A 21925-nucleotide genomic window follows, 5' to 3' on the forward strand; every position below is an offset into this window, starting at 1 on the left:
TAGCATCGACATGGCCCCTGTGTTTAGTCATTAGTACATCCTGCAGCCCAAAATACAAAGTTTTTTTCAGGTACAAATATGAATTATACCAGCCTTCTCCTTTAATAAACCCAAACTGTTTAAATGCTGAGTTTGCCATAACACAATTAAAAATTTGACATGCTTTTAATCCCTTATGCACATTTATGTTATTTTTTGCACCTTACCTGGAACCTCTGCCTAAAAAAACCCATATTACTTAGAGTGAAACCACCTTTGAATCATAGGATAGTAGCCGAATTAATATGAATCAGTAAAGTAATATAGTAGTAGTAATATAGTAATATAACTGTGCAAAAAGTAGACGCTAAAAAAAGTGCACCTGAGTGGTTTTGCAGGTGTTTTAACACAGGTGTGTCCAGCTGGTAAAATGCCCATTTGACCTTTCTCAGGTACCAGATTGGAAAACTAATCATATTTCACTGATATATCACAAAACGTATTGATTCCATCCAAATACAACTGTTTTTGACTCATTTTTGATTGGCCCTTGTCAACAGTAAAGGTAAATATCTCGGCAACCCATTGGTCAATTAAATTATCGACACATCTATTGACCAATGAGAGTCAAGAGAATCGAGGGGCGGCGCCCAAATTAACGCTAGACTCCCCAATGGCGATCCGGAAGGAAGTAAAGTCAAAGATAGTATATCGTAGCAAGAGAGTACACTTCACTGATGCAAACAACCAGGTAACTCATTTCAAACTAACGCAGAGTCACAGGAGGAGACATTAGCAGCGTTTTTCGAGCTGGAATATATTTCTTTGACCACAAAACAGCAAAGGTAAGAAATACTTTTAAATGTCGTGGAGTTTGTTTGGTTATTTTGACGTGGTGAAATTAGCAGAAGTGGACATGCGCTGTTTTCGTGTTGTTACATGTCGATATCATTGCTTGGGGGTTTCGTTAGGGTGGCGATGCTTGGTAGATAATTTTAGCTGAGTATGTTGGTGTGCTACGAGTTAGCATCGGTGCTTCCTAGCTTGTCTGTACTGCACGCGCGTCCTCCTGTTCAGGTGCTTCTCGTGACGTAGAGCTTTTACCTTACTCACCTGCTGCGTTTTCAAAATAAATGTACTTATGCAATACATATCTTTTAAGACTGCAGCAGTTACAGTTACTTACATACACAAAACGTACCAGTTCTATCATATGCTGAAGAATCTTACTGGTTTGTTAAAATATCATTCAAGCTTGATTTACATTTTTTACAAGGAGACATCAAAATTCCCCTCTGTAAACTTTAATATGTCGCACAAATAAAACCTGGCGTTTCTGATTCCTGCTCTGGAAACGTATGCAAATTACAACATATTTGACAAGATGGTACCTCGTTTGCATATTCAAACATAGAGTTTCAGAAATCTCGTAGTCGCCCTGTAAGGTGTCAACTGGGGAGGTGAGATGGTGATACTAGCTAAAAAGTGTTCACCTCGGCCTCTAATTACAAGTACATGAAGAAGGATGGATGGATGGAAGGATGGGAGGATGGGAGGAGGAAGGATGGATGGGAGGATGGATGGATGGGAGGAGGAAGGATGGATGGGAGGATGGATGGAAGGATGGATGGGAGGATTGGAGGAAGGATGGGAGGATGGATGGATGGGAGGATGGAAGGATGGATGGATGGGAGGAGGAGGAAGGATGGATGGGAGGATGGATGGAAGGATGGATGGGAGGAGGAAGGATGGATGGATGGGAGGATTGGAGGAAGGATGGCAGGATGGATGGATGGGAGGATGGAAGGAAGGATGGGAGGATGGATGGATGGGAAGATGGAAGGATGGATGGGAGGATGGATGGATGGGAGGATTGGAGGAAGGATGGGTGGAAGGATGGATGGGAGGATGGAAGGAAGGATGGGAGGATGGATGGAAGGATGGGAGGAGTCAGGGGTGCAGGATAGGTGATGAGGTGATGGAGATCAGAGGGGAGGATGACAGAGGAAACAGGAGGGAGGAGGAGTGAGGCAGGAAGTTGCAGTACCTGTCATAGTGTACTGAGTTAAGTCTCACTAAAACACACACACACACACACACACACACACACACACACACACACACACTGGCAGCATCTCTCTGCCCTGTTCATCATCCTTCCCTCCTTTTCTATCGTAAGCCCTCGCTTGCTTTGAGATGTTTAGTGGTGTGTGTGTGTGTGTGTGTGTGTGCGTGTGTGTGTGTGTGTGTGTGTGTGTGTGTGTGTGTTTGCATTAATGCATGCATCCACATGAATGTGCCTTTAAACTACGGCATGTATAGTGCAGTGTGTGTGTGTCTCCGCTGGCTCGCAACACACACCGGCTCTCCCCTACTGTAGCTCCCCCGCACACACACACACACACACACACACACTCACACACTCACACACTCACACACATGCACACATACTCTCTAATGCTCCCTGCTCCTCCTCTATCCCTCTTTCTCTCTCTCTCTCTCTCTCTCTCTCGCGCTCCCCCTCTCCATCTCAATCTCTCGCTCAGAGCAGTCCGTTCGGCAGAGCGGCACAACAACAGAGTAGAGTGTGTGTTCGCCGTGGCTCGTGTGCGTGTGTGTGAGCAGCGATCGCACTGAAAACGGAGAGAGAGAGAGATAGACTGATAGAAAGAGAAAGGAAGGAAGAGAGAGAGAGAGTGAGAGAGAGACATCCAGAGGCAGGACTGAGCAGAGAAAGCAACACTCCTCAGCACCGTGAGTACTGTACTGTATATCCATGCTTGTCTGTCGAGGGAGCTGTTCCCTAACTAACTGGGCTGTGTGCTGTACAGCATGGGGAGGATGCATACGATCACTTTGAGATCTTGTTGGATCCAGTGGGTTCCTGGCTGCAGTGTATCGTCTGTGCACACATTTCTTCATCAATGCGTTTGATTGTGTTTTTTATTTATTTATTTAATTTGCAAATCAAGCGTTTTCTAATCGTGGTTCCCCTCGCAGGCGGGTTGGATGTGTGTTTTGTTGGCGTGTGGATGGATTGCATGTTGATGGGAACTTGAATCCAACTCTGTGGACTCCGCTGGCGTGCAGGTGTGTAGATCTGGAGACGCAGATCTACACTCTGCAAAGGGGGTTTTGCTTTTTTGTTGCTTTTTCCTGTCATATATATATATTTTTTTGCACATGATCTATATTCTGAACTGAAGCAATTGTCGCGCTTTCCTCGAGCAGGCAACGCTGGTGTAGAAATATATCTTCAGTCACAAACCGCCAAGAGCTGAAGGAAAGACTGAAAAGCAGCTACTGTAACGCTGTCTCTCTCTCTGCCACAGTAAGATATGATTTGTTCATTTTAGTGCTTCCGCTTCCTCTCAGATAGTGTTAGAAGGGAGGGATGTACCAGAGGCGTATTGTAAAGTGCAGTGTTGATGCTGAGGACAGCAGAGGAAAAAAAAAAAGAGAAGGGGGTTAGGGGGGCGGCGAGGAGAGAACTAAAAAGAGGGATTACGATAACCTCTTAAAAAGAGGGATTATGATAACTGCTGCCGTGCCCCCCCCCCATCCTCCTTCCTCTCTCAAAGTAATTATTTCTGGAAAGCCACTTTCTTTTCTGTGGTTTCTCCGTGGCTTTTGTCAGCTCCGTTTTTTGAAAATTGTTTTAGAATGGCGCCGTGTTGTCGGGAGGCGTTTCACACGTTTGATTTCCTGAAGCTCTTTTCCTTTATTTTTCCTTTTTAGATCAGCATGTCGTCCCCTCTCCCCCTGCCCTACCTGTCTGTCTTCAGCTGCAATGTAAGGAGCCGAAGACAGACAGGTAAGGCGGGGAGAGAGGGGACGACGTGCTGCAGAGGGCCGCCGGTCGGATTCAAACCCTCGGCCCCTGCTAATAGCCGACACGGGATGCCCCGAAGCTTTTTACAGCTGGTGATTTTAATGCGTCCGGTATATGCACAGATTTGTTTTATGGTCATCTCGACGAGAATATCACAAATAAAAAATCTCTCCAGCTGCAAAAGAAGTGTGTTTATCAAACATCTCAGATACAGAGCAGGTAGGAGGCTTCCAGGAGTATCTGTGTGTGTGTGTGTGTGTGTGTGTGTGTGTGTGAGTGTGTGTGTGTGTGTGTGTCCTCCTGGAGGATCAAGGAATGTACGGTGGAGTCCGCCAGGCTTTGGAGGGAAGTGTCGAGGGGTGGGATATCTGTGGCTTTTGTCGGGATTTACTCTCACAATAAGGATTTAGTGGGTGACACTTGGACAGGGTGTGTCTACATCAAAGGGGCTTCTCAGCATGGAGCAGCAGCAGGAAGCAACACCAAACGCTGCTCCGCTGATGTGTGGAGCCCGAGCTGGGAGAAAGTTCATTGTTTTCTTTGTGAAAGGGGAAATAAAGTCCAGGCAGTGTGTGTGTGTGTATGTGTTTGTGTGTGTGTGTGTGATGCAAGTGCAAGTTTGTTTCATGCCGCCTATACGTGCAGATGTAAAGTTTCCACACAAAAAGTGCAGGCGATACTCGCCCGTGAATATTAAATATGCAGGGCTTTTATTGTGGAAGGCTTTTGTCAAGGTTGAAAGGGAAAAAAAATAAAGTTTGACATCTTGGTTCAGACGACGGAGACTCGACTGTCGTTGTTTCGTAAATCAAGGCGCAACTAAACCCCGTTCCGCACAACGTGATTGGTGGATGCCTTTATCTGTGGAGAGAAAAAAAATGACGTCACTTTTTTTCCACCGCGTCATATTGAGGTTCTCTGGGAAAGTATTCACGACAAAAAAATGTCGTTTTTTACTCTTATTTCCAACAGGAAGATACACAGCTGTGTGTGTGTGTGTGTGTGTGTGTCTGTGTGTGTGTGTGTGTGTGTATATGTGTGTGTGTGTGTGTGTGTATATGTGTGTGTGTGTGTGTGTGTCCTCTAGCATTTTACAACCAAATCATGTGAAGAATGAAAGAGAGAGGAAAAAAACCCAGAGTTGGATGCAAAATGAAAAATGCGGCTGTCCGCTCCGAACGAAAACTAATGGAGAATAAACCTCCGCAGTCTAATTGCCGACTGTTTCATCATCATCACCCGATAATTTCTACAATAACAATTCATTCTGAATGACATATTCCATTAACATCTTTCTTTTTCCTCATAAACATCCATTTTCATTAGAGAACATTACACTTTACCCTTCAACCGCTTCTGTGATTTATCACACACTTTTTTTTCCGGACTGTCAGACGCCATTCAAAAAAAAAAAAAAAAAAAAAAAGTTCCCCCACTCTGAAAGCAGCTCCCCTTCATGAATACCAAAAAAACCACAGCTCTCTTCGAAGCGAGAAAGAAAATCATCTTTTTTCGGTACAGTATTTCACAAGCCACCTAATCCTGCACCCAGTTGTTATCCTCGTCCGCCATGAATTGTATCGCCGCCGTTTGCTTGTTGCACCTACGAGCTGTTGTTGAGCATCTTTGTGGCTTTTTAAAAAAAAAAAGTGAGCGTGTGTGTTTGTTGCTGCTGTCTGGAGTGTTGTACTGACAGCACAGATAAGTCTTTTGTCCTGAGGCCTAATCCCTCCTCTACACAAGAATGAGCGATGGATAGAGGAGGGAAAAAAAGAAAAAGATGAGAGACAGCAATAGAGTGTGTGTGTGTGTGTGTGTGTGTGTGTGTGTGTTGTTGTGGTGCTTGTTGGTTGAAGACAACGCAGGCGACGGAGGCTTTCAGAAGGCAGCGAGAGCAGGATTTGCATGTGAACAAGGGCTTTAACGCCGCAGCCGTGAACCACTCAGAGGTTTGTGTAGCAGCGAGTGGACGCAGTTGTTTGGAAACAGGTGTTCTGCTCTCTCTCTCTCTCTCTCTCTCTCTGTCTCTCTCCCAAAATGATTCTACTCAGCAGCTCTATTCTCTGGATTCTCCGTCTGCCGTTCGCTCTGCCAGCGTTCAGTCGGACTTGGGCTCTTGTTCAGGAGGAAAAAAAGAGAAAGAAACGAAGGACTGCATCCATGTTGTTGTGTTTTGTCGTGATGGAAAGTTTGCAAACATCCGGCGTTTCTTTATTTATTTGAAGGTTAACGAGACTGCGGTTTAATTTGTCAACGACTAATTATGATATGGCTACAATGTTGCCAAAGATGAAACAAATAATGAGGGAAGGAAGAAAAAGATCAAGGTATAAGGTGAAAGAGTGTGTGTGTGTATTTAGCGTCACATTATTCTACATTAGACCCTCCATCACACAGCAAGTATCAGGAGAAAAAAAGTATTACACAGAATTATAATAATAAAATCATACATGGCATAGTAGTAAATGTTATATTAAAATAATTTACATTAATAGTATGCATCAATTAAGAATAATCATAATAATACAACCAGACTACTTAACAGGTTGAATCTCTTTCTCTCTGTATGTATGTATTTATATTTATTTATATATATATATACATAGAGTGACTGTAGATTTGTGTCATGTCATGATGACATAAGGAAGTGTGAGTTTCTCCATCTGTTCTGTTTTTAAACGCCGGGTGTTTTGTCATTCTCTTGGTGAAATGTTGGGTCTTTGTTGTGAGGTGAGACTCCGCCTCTTCACCTCCGCCTGTGTTGGTAGATTGTCGGTGGCGTCGCCTTCAACGCTCCAACCAAAGCGGCGTGAGAGAGCAGAACCCCGGATGTACGAGCTGATCGGCGATGAAGGGGAGCTCGGGGGGGAAATATGACAGTCGAACATTTCACCGTTTCATTTTCACAAATCACGTTCATACTGTATTATAGAGATTTACTGGAAGTCACGTTTTTTGTTTTTTTTTGGACTCTGATATGCCGAAGGGTCAGCAGAGAAGATCACGGCGTGCTTTCTTTTAAAGCTCCACATTTGATTCATCTCGTCGGAGCTCGTTCCCAAATAATTTGTTAAACGCGGGTCGGCGGTGTGTCCAGGACGTCCTCGACGCCGACACCCGGGAGAACAATGCATGCTGGGAGGAAAGAAAGCCTCCAATTATAGTGAGGATACATACAGGTCACGAGCAGAGGTCAACTGAGTTTATTTCATAGTCATTCTACTGAACATGCTCTGTGTGTGAACACACGCTTTTTTCCCCAGAATTAAACTAAGAGAATAATTCCAGCGTTGCCTAAAGGCATGCGGTATAATAAATCATGGGCAAAATTGCTGTCTGTCTACATACCCATCGGCCATTTTTCTCACATTAATAGAATTCTTGATTTGAAGTTGCATCCGATATTTTGTTGTTTAAATGACTGGTTTTGATTTATTCATGAATTCAAATTAAAAGGAATTCTCTTTGTGAAAACAGAGCAGTGCAGTTTAGACGTTTTTTTTTGTTTTTTTTTGTGAACATTTTTTAAAAAGTACTGAAAGTTGTCTCAATTTTATAATCTTGTTGCTTTATTTTTTTAATCAGACAATTTGTGGTTTAAGGGGAGACGAAATTTTGAGATATTGTGTCGATGAGTGGAAAGAAAGCTCGTCTTTCTTGAATTGAAGTGTTCTTTACTTTATTTATTTCTATCTGTTGACACCTTAAATTCACCAAAATTAGCAATAATATCTCATTTGCATATTTTGACATAAAAAAGAACATTTTCTAAAACATTCATAAAACAAACAACAAACATATATCCCTAAATGGCCCTTTTACCCGTTGAAGATCACATAAGGTGATGCGGCAGTAAAAATACTTACTTTGTGCATAAATTCAGAAAAACTTTTTTATTTATTTATTTATTGTTTTTTCCTTTTTTTATTTCATTATGGCAGCAAGTAGACATCCGGAAGTTACATACATGTACATAAATTCCTCATTTTAACATGAAGTCTCAATTGATCTTTATTGACTTAAATAGAAACAAATATATTATATTAATAATACAGAATCCAAATGAATATTCATGAGAATCCGTAATAGGCACCACATGAGTTCAAGTCAAGTCTTTGAAACTGTCCATTCACAGTTTACTATATAAATAATATCAACATAAGATAATAGAAATGTTCTTTATTGCCCTTTCCCCTCTCGTCCTCCTCCCCAACCCTCCGGCCCGAGTTCCACGTTTTTTAGTCTCGTGAATTGAAGCTAAATTTACCGAATTACACTCGTAATTTATCAATAAGGCATAATAGTGAACATGTGTTTTTCGAGTGGATCCTTAAAACCAATTCACCCGATTAATGTTAAATTCTAACAGAAATGCCGATTGTTGTTTCCACTGCGAGTCGCTTCTATTTTACGTCACGGCGTACTTTTATTCCAAGGCTTGCTTGTCAATCAGCCTTCGAGGAGGCGGGGCCTAACGGTTCGGTCGCTCTGCGGCTCTCACGGCGCCGAACGGACACGAAGTTTACGTAGCGCGATTTCTCAACGACGGCTCTTAGTTCACAGTGAGTATAAATATGTGAAGATGAAAAGGAAGATTCAGTGAATGAATAGTGTGTGTGTGTGTGTGTGTGTGTGTGTGTGTGTGTGTGTGTGTGTGTGTGTGTGTGTGTGTGTGTGTGTGTGTGTGTGTGTGTGTGTGTGTGTGTGTGTGTGTGTGTGTGTGTGTTGCTTTGGTAAGAGATGTTTGGCTCATCGCCACAGACTTCCTCATTAGGCCGCCTCACATTTTGCTCCATATTTAAATCTTTGCGAGTGTGTGGGCCACATGCAATTTCTGCACACAGTCAAAGTAAAGTAAAAGCAATGGAGGTTGACATTAGAGGTGCTGACCTCTCCTTGCATGTGTGTGTGTGTGTGTGTGTGTGTGTGTGTGAGAGAGAGAGAGAGAGATGAATGGCACTCTAAAGGATCCACTTGATTATGTTCAATGGAGAGCTTTCTCCCCTCAGCCTTATTTATGTCCGCACACTGCAGCCCGGACACACTCCTATAAATCTGCTCCTGCCGCAGACCACACACACACACACACATCACACACACGCATCACACATCACACACATCACGCGTCTTCAACAGCTATGACACCCCATATTTGCTCCCATTCCTCTCGCCATCTGTTTAAAGGCGTATTTTTGCCTCAGAAGCCTTTTTCAAATCAGAAGCTCCGTCGCCAGAGGTTTGCCCCCCCCCCCTGCAGGACGAAGCACCTATAGCGACTCACCTCTTCCACCCCGGCACACGCTTTTCACCCATGCAGATTACCCCCGACACACTTAGCCGACACTTTTCTCTCTTTGTATCTGTAGCCGGAGGCCAGAACCGCTGGGCTTCGTGACTCGTACCCTCTAAATACTTCACCTTTGTATGTTGAAAGGTTCTTCTCAAACAGAGACTCCCGAGGAGAAGGATGGAGGGGGGAGGAGGGGTTTTGAGAGATTGAAAATCAATCATGTGGACTGAAAGGGGGAGAAAAAGTTGAGCGAGCGGAAAGAGACATTCTTGAGAAAAAAAAAAAAGGCGCCATGCGGTGGGCTCAGCTGAGGAGAAAAGGGAAGACGGGTTGTATAGAGAGGAGCTGTAATAATGCAGTGTACACCTTGAACAAAAATTGTAATCAGTGGACTGTGAGGTATATACCTTTTTGATTAGAATGAGAGTGTGTGAATACGAATAAAGAATAAAAACCTTGAACATTTTTAAATTACAGCAATATTTTTGACATAAAGGTCCTGGATAGAAATATAATAATAATAATAATATACGTAGTCTCATCCTTTTTAGTGAAAAACAATCAAATGATATTAATACGATGATCTTAAATCATAAATAAATAAAGGATGAATAAATTAAAATATGTATTTGTGAGTCCTGTATTTTTTTACCTCTCGCAGCTAGACAGCGTTTTCAAATCTGGTGACAATATTAACAATTTCCCCAATTTAATAGAGATTCACCACAATCAACCTGTTTTTTTTATCTTGATTTGTGAAATCCTGCATGACCTCATCACTACTCCCTGACATCGTAGTTTTTCTACTAGTTTTAACCCGCTACAAATCTTTGGACCACATTTAATTGACCCTTATTTTTGTGTTCATGTAAAAAAAAGAATAAAAACCCAACAAATCGACAATATTATCTGATATTTTCTTACTTTTAACGCTTTTGTCCTGAGCATCGGTTGTGCGTAAATCCCAAAGTATTACATCAAACATTTGAATCAAATTTTACCGCAAAATTCAAACGCATTGACAATGCCGAGCAGCAGCAGCCATTTCTATAGTGAGAATCTCACGCTCACATGTGAGAAGATGTCGCTGACGTCTTGAACAAAGGAACAGAGTTTCTCTGGATGGAGTCGCTGCTGTTCTGGAGTCGTGGAGATTCCTCCGCGGACACCATTTCCAACGCGATTCACTCTTTTTCTTTTCCTGCTGTGTCTCAGTTAAGACAGATGGGACTCGGTCTCCGTCTCGCTGATGAAATGGATGAAGTTTACATCTTTAAGAGCCTTTCTGTCTGCTGTGATATCGGAATTGAACCCTCCATCTACTATCTCCATCTCTTTCCGTTCGGTCCGTGTCAGACAGCATCTCAGGCTAGCTGGAGTTAAAAAAAAAAACGCTCCTTGTTGTAAATCCTACGAACCTGAAATTCACTTCATCGTCGGCATATTGTGAAAGTGTCGTCTGACGCGACGGAGAACGGAGAAGAAAGGAGGTAGCATAGCGACGCTTTTATTCGGCTCGTTACAGAACATTAAAGATTGTACATGAAGGTGTCTTTGATGATGGAATATGTAGCACATAAAGCACAATATTTGAACCAATTTATTAGCCATTGTTTTCCCACAGAAAAGATGATCGCTATTACAGTAACTGGCTTTCAGATAAGACACATGTAGACAGAGTCTTCCAAAGGTGAGCATTTCCTCTGAGTAATGGATCCCTTCCAACGAAATAATGAAGCAAAGACATTTTTATTGTTTGGTGATGAGTCGGAGGTGGTACCTGTGTGTACCGCGGTGCATCAAGCAAAATAATACGATCAAAGAAAATGACAATTACATGGAGTCGGTGGTTAAAGTGTTTTTTTCTTGATGAGATGGTCCAGGCACACGGGATGTCCTTTGTTGCACCGATTTTAAAGCCCTCTGAGGCAAATCTGTGATTTTGGGCTGTATAAATAAAATTACTGGATATGAAATATTCATTTCCAATTTTTCTGTTGTATTCCATGAAGTGATATAAGTGTAATAATAATAGTTTTCCCCTCTCACATAAGACACCTTTATAAGACAGCCTATCCCTTATTTTACTGTTTTGAAATGTGCTCTTATGATGAGTAAATGTGGCTGAAATGCCACTGTAATGAACCATAAATAGGCTGCAAACAGACACACTGGGGTTTGTAGTCCAGGCTCACATGTAGAAGCCACTTTTCACAAACAGATTTAAAAATACCAGCTGGATATACAAACTATATTAAAACATCTAACAGCAGGGAAAAGAGAGAAGTTTTGTTTTTCTTTGGTGTTTTTTTCTTTTTTGGCAGCTGGTCCAGCCAAAAAACAGACAGCTCTTTTCTTCTTCTCTGGCAGATTTACCAGCACCATTCCCACCGCAGCGTGCTGGTTACCATGTCACAGCATCGGTGGAAAGCCGCTGTTGTTCCAAATATATGTTGAATATTTCATATCTGTCAAGCAGCTGATTCTTTCTACAGGGTTTATGACTTGTATGATGACAAAAAAAAAGACTTAATTCAAAGGGGAACTACGCCCTTTACCAAAATTCATACATTATTCCTCAGTCAAAAATATCATTTATGACATATTGGAATGCTTAACGTTCAACGCCGCCTGGTGTGAATGCTGTGTCGTCTCTCTATTGTCTAATAATGCAGAGCAGCTGCAATGTTAGCATAGCCTAGCACCATCAACCAGACTCCATTCAGAAAACAAGCGTTTTAAAAGATGTTTGCTTGTCGTTTTGCAGACGGACCTAACAAAGCATGACTTCAGACATTTTACAAATCACCATCATTATGTTGTTAAATCGGCATCGTTTTCATCCAATTATTGCGATCAAATCGATGATTACAGCTCAGTAAAAATCCACCAGCATGGACTCAGAGAGGACGGCATATCTGGGACTCTGCGAAACTCGTTATTTCAGCCATGATGGAGGAAACATGGTTGGTGTCTGCATGGAGGTAAGCCCCGCCTCCTCCTCCCTGTCGCATCGAGAGAGTAATGTGAGGCGAAATTATTAGTTCTAACATATTTGAGTTCTTAATGTCGACCCTTCCTCCTTTTTTTTTTCTCCGATCAGCTCGGCAAACTTTCCTTCAGTCTTTCACCGTCGGTTAACGGTCACAGCTGGAGTACATCTGCTTTCCTTTTCCGACTAAACAGCCTTATACTGTACATCAGTGCCACTCGTGCACATCTATCAACCAGTGCATGATTTGAGAAACACCTTTTTTTTTGGTTCGCAGTTTCCTTCCACTGCTGCATGCTGGAAATGTGTTAAATGTATCACATTTGTGGGTTTTGCCCACAGCAGGTCACTGGCTGTAGGTGAGAAAGTGCCTCGGCGGTTCAGACCGAGACCCCGACATACAATAGAGGGCTTATATTCACCCCGACCAGGCAGGATGACAGGCCAAGGGGAGGGAGGGATGAAGGTGGAAGGGAGGAACTGATCCTTCTTGGACGAATGATATATGAATTCTCATCATTTGTCACCTCTTCCTCTCTCCTTGGCGTCGCCTCTTTGGTTCCAGCTCTCCCTCTACCCGTTCACCCTCGACCTCTCAATCCATCCACTCGTTCATCACGTCGTTAGTCTCATCCCTTCTTCTTCCCTTGAATTCTCCACCTTGTCCTCACTGTTGTCCACCTCCTCCCTCTGTTTCTGCACTCGCTCTAACTGCCTCCCCCCCCCCCTCCATCCATCGCTGTCTCTTTCTTTCTCACCGTGGTCACCCTCACCCAACCCCCTCCCCCCCCTCCCCTATACCGTCTCCAGGCCGATTTGCCTCGCTCGATGGCGGGGTATTTGACAGGCCTGCTGCTGGAAGATAGCGCGATTGAATGCGAGTCCCCGGGGTGGGAGGAGGAGGATGGTAAAAAAGGGTGAAGTGGTATTAGCTGGTGAAAAGGGGTTGGCACCAGGCGGTGACAAGGAGAGGAGGAGAGGGGGTGGCTGGGATCTGGGCTGCAGGGGGGAGAGAGAGAGAGAGAGAGCTTAGGGCGAGCCAGGCACGCCGACGCCCCAGAGAGAGAGAGAATGAGTTGGAGCAGCGATGGCGACGGGGTGAAAAGCTCGTATCGCCAAAGACGTCAACTGTTCCCGAAAACTCTGGGCGTGATGTTCAGTCTCGTCCTCGGCTTGGTTTTGAAGGTCCGGAGAGGTTTGACGGGCTTTCACACGCACAAAGAGACCCCATGTTTAATGGGAGGTGGTGTCGGAGTACGCTGCGCTATTGTCCACACGTCCAGGGTCAATGGAGGGTTTACAGTCGGGGCTGCACATTCATGCATGGTGCATGATGCCAGCGTCGGTCTGTTCCTAGCTTCTATTGATGTTGCATCACAGCGGTGTTTGAGGCTCCCAGTATATTCCAAGCTGGCACATTTCCAATAAATGTGGTCATCGTGACGTTGGCAAGACGCTCCTCCGACAGCTTTCCAAATAAGCATTTCTATATTACTGCACATCAATGAATACAAGCAGTCAGATAAAACTCTAACAATATCAGACAATAACAGTATTCTATAAAAAAAAGCTGAATTTTTTAGTAGCAGTAACATCATCATCATTTTAGATAAGCATTCATTTTTCAAAACATTTTTACCACTGTGTGAGGAGCTTTCTCCAAATCTGAAAATCAAATTTTTGTGCTTGATCTCATTATTCAATGCAAAATTAAAAATTAAATAAAAAAAGTAAAACATCAGTGGAAAAAAACAGAGAAAAACCTTCATATTGAAACGAAACAGAGTCTACCTCAGTACATGAACATAAAAAAAACCCCCAAACATAAATTATTCTGCAGTGCAATTCAAGTCTGCTGTAATCAAATAAGCTATTCAACGAGCAGCTGAACTACGGGCCAATCGATGCCTCTGCATTAAAAGTGAGTGAATGAACCTCGCTGAGCTTGAATTAGTTGTAATGCTGATGTACTTCGGCTCCAACTTAAATCATCTTCCAACAGAACGACGCCGCCGTTGACTTTCAGCATTATTGATGGCGAGTGCGACAAGTTAGTGGACTGACGAGTGATTGAATGGCGTCTCTCTCTCTGTGTGTAAGCTCCGCCTCCAGTGACACATCGACGTCCAGATCCCACGCTATGTGCTGATGCAAAATATATGATTTGATGGGAGTCGTGGGCACTTCAGCTTGTCCCATTTACTCCCACCCACTGACATGTTCAATATAAAAAAAGGCATTTGGTATTTTCATAATAAACTGTTTAGAGACTTATAAAAATGATGGTGCACACAACACAAAAACATAGTAAATATGAATGAATTTAGCTTCCTCTTTAGCACCATGGACAGCGGTGCTCTGGAGCTCTAAACAGTCCTGAGTTCAGTCATAGTGTGACGATGCAAATCCACCATTTAAAAGTAAAGAGATGCTGTGTGAGGTGGGCTATTAGCAGGTAAAGGGATCCTAGTCTGGATTTGGATGATCTCACCTTTAATCCTCTATTCGATGTGGATTTCTGTTCTGACCACTGAATGGTTCGTTCCTATTTTGGCTTCCAACGATTCTGAATCACTGAGCCATTTCACAATGACACCCTTGTTTTTACTGTTGCGCAGTAACCATCGACTGCATTTAAGAAATGGATTTGTGATAATGATTTTTTGCGACTGATTAGAGAGCGGTGGGGGGACGGCATATGTGAAAACCAGGAGGATCCTGACAGCTGACAGACAGACCGGCTGCCGGCTTCATGTGTGTCACTGTTGATCAATGGCTTGTCTTCTGCCCGCTCAGGCCGTGTCACTGGGATATTTCAGTGCTCCTGCTAAATGATGGGCCAGTCAGTGTGCTAAAGCGACCGGTTGGGACGATGACGATGACATTTCCCATCGCACATGAAGGGGGCGCCCTCAAAGTCACTGAACCGTTGTACAGGAGGAGACTGGAAACAAATGATTTCTGTTTCCTTTCTGTCCTCCTCTATATCTTACTATGGCAACCTTGGGTTCTGGAAAGTGAAGCCAATGCTGAAGTGCCTTTAACTTGCATTTTCTTTAATGGCCATCAGAGGGCGAATCCGATTGCATGGATTAGACTTAGATTTATTGATCCCTTTGGGATGACTCCCGCAAGGAAATTGGATATCCAGCAGCTTACAAAAAACGTAGCGAAATAAATATACAAAGTAAACAATAAACAGTAAACGATAAACTATTAGCTAAACAAGTCAGATTGCATGGATTGCACTAGTTTCAAGTCTTCTTCAATACAATAGAAAATGATTGTCCAGTTGGAGTCAAATAGACCAATAGACTACCATGCTAACACGCTACCATGCTACCAATACAATTAGCTATTACATGACTCTAACACTGTAAAGTTGACCTTGAATTACGGAGGCTTTGTGTGGAAATGGGGAACAAAACCGCAATCCACCAACCGATGTGTGATGTCACGATGACTACATCCAGGTCTCATATGTAGTCTATGGGTTCAGCCATAGCCTGTCAGTGTCCATAAAGACTGTTCCCGTATCAGCCCTCACCCACTGTTCTACCTCTTGCTCTTCCTTCTCCATCTCTGGCCTCTCCTCATTACATCCTTCTCTCTTTTCTCTTTCTTTTTTTTTCACACCGATTCCACCGGCTCACCTCCAGTCACCCTCGGTGCATCTGACAGCCAAGCAAGAGACAGAGAGAGGGAGAGGAAGGAGTACAGGGGGTCGTCAGACTGCTGTAAAGGGCCTGGGAGTTGACAGCTATGGGAAAGGACAGCTGACCCTTATATAAAAAAAAGAGAGTGGTAGATGATGGTAGAAGGGGGGGGAGGGAGGGACGAGTGTGGGAGATGGAATGGAGTAATATCAGGGCCATAAAAAGTCCATTCAATTTAACCATTTCAAGCTCTGTCTCCAGTTCAATCTTCTCTTTTCTCTGCTGTTTGAGGTTCGTCTGCCTCTGACACCCGGCTGCAGGCTCACGGCTGCTTAGAGGTGAGATTTTATTGGTTCGCTTCGTTCCGTGTAACGTCATACACCCTCGCTTTATTGTATTTCTTTTTTTTTTTTTCACGTGTGTGTAAATGGGATTGGGTAAAAACAATGACGGACAGTACAGCAACGTTTACACCCGGATCAGAATCGGAAGCAGGTTTATTGCCAAGTAGGTTGTAGTAGTAGTGAGTAATAATAAATAAAACCTATTTACAATAAAAGTATGTGCCATATAAATTCTATAATATACAAAAATGTAAATATGGAATGTGCTATTGGGTTAAAAGTTGTGAAATAAGTCAATGGGAATGATGGTGCTATATTAGATTTGCATTACCGTAAAGGGAGGATGAGGACGGTGTCAGTGCTCCACGATGAAGAAGAAGACCGTGTTGTGGTGTGAGGTTCAGGTCCTGATGGACCACAGCCTCCCGCTAATGGGGGGAGGAGGATTGCAGCCCATTGCGTCCTCAGTGGGGCGAGTGAAGCGACGAAGTCCGCCCCCGTCCTTGGCAGCGTACCGGATGGTGATGGACGAGGTGAGGATTCGCGGCGTAGAAGTGCACCATCAGCTCATGTTCAGCTCAAAAAAACCTTGAGGTCCTGGCTTTTTAAGTGCACAATCAGGAGCCTGGGCGTATACGTTCCTCAAGGGGTCCAGGTCCTGGGAGGAGAAGGATTTACAGATAGAGAGTCCAGACCTGGGGACCAGTAGTGGAGTCAGTGTCACATCATTAAAGCAGCCGCTGAAAACACCTCAACCTCGTGTTTGGCCTGAGAGTCCTGAGTCGTGATCCTGTCCTGTCTTTACCCCGGAGCACAAAACAGAAGGTTCCTGTTTGACCCACCAGCGGTTTGCGTCTACAAGCTGGACCGAAAACCAAAGCAAATAAAACAAAAAAAAACTCCTTTCAAAAGTGAAACTTCATCCCTTCGTGTCCCTTTTATCTTCACAGAAAGTAGCCGACGCTGGGTAGAAAAGAAATGTGGGTTTCTTTGAAGCGTGGCCACGATTGTTCCCTAACACGTTTTCTGATTGTAACCATGACAGCGAAGCTCACCTAACTGTAATGTATTAGTCATTTGTGTCAGTTTTGGGAGGCACAGACGTATGATGGCGTCCTGCTGAGAGTGGCGTCAGATCAACCCACCATCTTCGGGGCTGCAGAATCCTTTTGTGCCCATCGCTCGGCCTGCTGGGAGATATTACACAAATAACCCTCCCAACCAAATGCACACGTCTATTGCTCACTTCTTTAACTATCACAAGGAAAATCCGAATAATGAATCCATTTTAAGCTTTAGTCAACCTTTATTTAGTTATTTATACATCTTTTTTTTTTGCCTGCCTCTCTACTTGTCATGAATCATATCATATATGGACACTCTTATAACCATGGTTAATTTAAAAAATATAGATATTATTATTATTTTTGAAATTATTATTGTTGTCATTACTATTGTTGCTGTTTATTTTAGATATATGTTATTATTATTATTATTATTATTATTATTATGGCTCTTTTTATCATAATCATTTATTTTTTCACATTTTTAAAACATTTTTTGGGGAGTTTCTTTGTTTATAAATACACGATACATATACACTATATATATTTGTAGCGTATACTGTATGTTTACTGTATGAAGCAGTGGAATACTGCCAAACATATTCTAATTATGTATCTTGGCAAGGAGAACATTACGTAAAATATCACATATAGGACATTCAGACGGCGGATTAACAAACAGCAGCACTGTGACTAAATGTGTCGAGCACATCGTCACGGCAACCAAAGGAAGACGGAAAGCTTCTCTGCAGGTCGTTCATATAAAGAGGGGAAACTTTGATAAGTTGGTCCACCTCCTCCACGCTGTCGTAGCCTTTAACATTCAGCAACCCGACTCCCGCTGCCTTCGGTCTGGCTGAAGGTTTGTGGCGTCGCTCCACTGAATCGCTGTTGTGTGTGGGAGCTGCAGCCCCCCTGTTGTCCAATCAGGACACATTAGCTCGCAGCCCCTCAATCTGCCAGAGCTTCACCTAAGGGAGCCCAGGGGAAATGTCCCATACTGTATCTAAATGCTAATCGGTAATCATGCCATTAATGAACACAGAAAAATCCCACCCACAACCCCTGTCAGTGAAGTGTCGCGACAAGGACAGGACAGGTGAAGGCTCATAGGCTGCTAATAATCTGGACAGGAATACTCTTTAAATTTCATCATATTCTTGCTTTTTATTGATATTCATTAGTTCTTCATGTAATTAAAACATTAAACTAACTGTGAATAATAGATTTAATTTGGATTTTAATTAATGATTATTATACAGTAGAGTGTAAAAGTTGAATGTTCCAGTTTCCCGGAGGCACTTCGGCATTGGCTTCACTTTTCAGACCTGGAGATTCCACCTGTGTGAAACGGATGTATTCAATACGTACGCTATAATGTACAACACCGCCAAGAGTCCGCTGTCTGAACCAAGACTGCAAACTTTATTACTTCTTTCAACTTTGACAAAGACAACGCAGGCCACATCCACTCTCTACCTTCACAATAAAAGCCCAAAAGCTCAAAGGAAACTCAATAAAACAGATTACAGTTTACCTGCCAGCATGGCTCTGGGTCAACATGATCCTGGGATTTGAACCTTTTATTGGAAACGTGCTGCAACTATTGCACATTTGCGTGATTGCCGGTGTGAAAAGTTAGTTTAGAAGGCAGATGAGCAGATGTGAACATGTCGATGGCGACTGCAAGACCGACTGCAGTGTCATTCCAGCCATCTGTGACAAAAGGAACTTAACTGTAAATGAAAATGTCATTATTTGAGGTGGTGAATGGAGTGTGGAGTGAGATCCAACAGAGAGGGAATTGACTGAGCAGATCTGAAGCAAAGAGGAGGCGAAGGACGCAGAGAAAGTGTGTGTGTGTGTGTTTGCGGGTGTGTGCATGTGTGTGTGGACCGATCCCCATATGGCAGACGGTGGGATACTTCCTGTTCTGGATGACATGCAAGGGACCGGCTCTTTTCTTGGAGCACTAGTGTGTTGGGATTAAAGTGTGTTAATCATGTAGCTGTATGAACGAGAATGAACATAAACCTGAGCCTTTGTGTGTGAGTTTAGCTTTGATTGTGTTATAGGTTATAACAGCTTATCTCGACTGAAAGCATACGTTGCTAAAAACCCTTGATTTATACAACACCACATGAAAACTATGACAATAATAATGATGATACAAACGTATAATAATGGTTGAACCCCCCTCTGATACTGTCACTGTTTGTGTGCTGAACATGTGTGCGTGAGCAAAGATGAAAATGTCTTATTCCCGCCTCCTCGTGTGTTGCAGAAACACGCTGCGTTCATGTGCGCTCTGAGTGCTGTTTAAAAGTGATATTACAGCAACACGTAGGTTGATTCTGCTGTCAGCTTTGGGTTTTGTGGTTTTTCTCATCTAGAGCACTGGTGGGATGACGGCTGACTAAGAAGTACTCTCAGTGCCCGAGTGTGTGTGTGTGTGTCAGAGAAACGGTGTGATTATGTGTGCAAGGTTGTGTCACAGTATGTATTAATACAGATGTGCACGTCTCTCGCATGCGTGTGTGTTTTCATTTTCGCCGATGTCGTGTTGAGTGTGAGTGTTAGTGTGTGTGTGTGTGTGTGTTTTCCGGCCCCGACGATAAATGAAATAATCAAATGTTTATGGTGCGTAAAATGGCAACTGGCAGCAGTGGTGACCCTGCGTGTGTGTGTGTGTGTGTGTGTGTTTGGTGAGAGTGTGCCACGCTGTCAGATGTGAGGTTGTTATTAACAACTCTCTACACAGAGAAATGGAGCAGAGGCAATAGAGGGTCTGTCAGCCAGCAGAGAGGGCGCGAGAAAAGGCAGTAAAAGTGAGAAATATGCTTTTTTTCCCTTTTTTTTTTCTACCACTACGGCTACTAAACACACACGCTCGTGCAAACACACACACACATGCACAACAAAAGTACAAGATTATTTAAGCGCTGGGTTCAGTTGAAGGTCAGAGGCAATGCGTGGCCCCGTTGCTTAGCTACATACCGGAGTGAAAAAGGTTAAAATTAGACTTGGAGGGATTCAGAGTATGCTCTGACTTCCACCAGAAACGTCTAATAACTGCAGCCTCACCTTTTTTTTTTTGCCAAACACTATTACATTTAATCATTTCCCGTTGTATGTGGTGTGGAGACGCCATGAATGACTCACGGAACCACATTAGCTTTGACAGACATTTGAGTAAACAGAGAGCGCTCTTAAACAGGAAGGCGTTCCAGTTCAATCAAATAAATAACAGCTAAATTACCCACTCTGTGCAGCTGCTACACCCTCTCCATGCTTTTTTTTTTTTTTTTTTTTTTTTTCATCAATCAAAGTGTTTACAGGCAGATTTGAAATAGAAGTGTGAAAGGGCCCTCGTGGGAGAGAGCTACACGGACATGAATGTTAGATGGAGTGGAAATCACACGCGTGTCTGGAGTCAGCAAAAATGCAAATAACAAATTACATTAAGTCGTGTTTCCGCAGCGGAGAAACTTTTTTTTTATACGCGGGACGCTTTTCCCCCGACGTCTGGCTGAATGTGGAGTCATACACCGAAAACAAATCCATTACCACACATTATGAGCCGCGCTCCGATGTTATCCGTTGCATATGTTTTAGTGATTCCTGGTAAATGTGCTGATATTTGACGTGCACCTCCAATGATCATAAATAATAAAAGTACATCAAACAGTAGTTAACCAGGCGGCAACCTCCGGTTCCGAAGAGTTAAACCGACGCTGAAGTGCCTTAAACCTGCATTCCCTCTACTGGCCATCAGGGGGCGACTCCTCTCTGGTTGTATAGAAGTCTATGAGAAAATGGTCCTACTTCTCTCTTGATGTATTATCTCAGTAAACATTGTAAACATGAGTTTATGGTCTCAATCTCCAGTTTCAAGTCTTCTTCAATCCAGCATGATGTTCATTTAGTACATTATGGTCCATTTAGAGTCCAACAGACCAGAAAGCAGGGGATGATTTAGGGGGTGGGGCTTACCTGCTGATTGACAGGTCGCTAACACGCTACCAATGCAGTTAGCTACTAAGATGGCTTTAACACTTAGCTGTAAAGTTTAATCTGTAATTATGAAGTTTGATAACAGCTTCACACCAGAATCCAGATGGATCCAGATCCAGGAAGGGGTGCTGCTCTGCTGCTTGTGAAGTCTGAACTTGCCAATCCCTTTGCAGCCCACTAGATGGCACTCTGAGGGCCACCAGTCGCCCCCCCACTCACCCAGGGGTTGACAATATAACTGGTACTTTATTTGCTTCTCCTCCAACACTTCTAGTCAGCACTTATCACAATACTTAATTCAGGAGGAGTTTCTCACTGACAAATCACCATCATTCTGCGTTTTGATGAGGTTCTGAATTATTATCCTCTCCACAGTGATCCATGTAGCGCTATCTTAGATTCACGGTCCTATCTGCTGCACCATCAGCAGCTGGAGCACAGCAGATCCATCATGGCAGCATTGTTAATTCTCCTAATCTATCATTTGCTATGGAAATTAAATCCGGGTTCTGTTCAACTATTATTAAAATGAGGTGTAATATAAATATATATTTATATATTCTTTTTTCTTTTTACAAAAACTTTTTGACAAGGAAGCTGTAGTTTTTGGCATGAGGCGATCTCCGCTTCTGAAAAATAAAGCCAATGCGGAAGTGCCTTAAACTTCTCAGTCATGAGTCATTCTACGAGAAAATGACTTCCCACTTGATTTATTTCTAATTTCAAATCTTCCTCAATACAGCATGATGTTAAT

The 21925-nt window shown here is 43.1% G+C and overlaps 1 protein-coding gene across 2 annotated transcripts in view; it reads left to right on the plus strand.

Annotated features, from left to right (window-relative positions):
- The first annotated feature begins 2621 nt into the window (after positions 1-2621).
- Positions 2622-21925, plus strand: part of rbfox3a (RNA binding fox-1 homolog 3a) — a 399003-nt gene continuing 379699 nt past the window's right edge. For both annotated transcript variants that reach the window (XM_084040219.1, XM_084040217.1), the window contains exon 1: positions 2622-2733. The gene's annotated coding sequence lies outside the window, so the exon portion shown is untranslated. The remainder of the gene's footprint in view (positions 2734-21925) is intronic.

This window comes from Eutrigla gurnardus (assembly GCF_963514095.1).
Source record: "Eutrigla gurnardus genome assembly, chromosome: 22".
NCBI classification, from domain to species: Eukaryota; Metazoa; Chordata; class Actinopteri; order Perciformes; family Triglidae; genus Eutrigla; species Eutrigla gurnardus.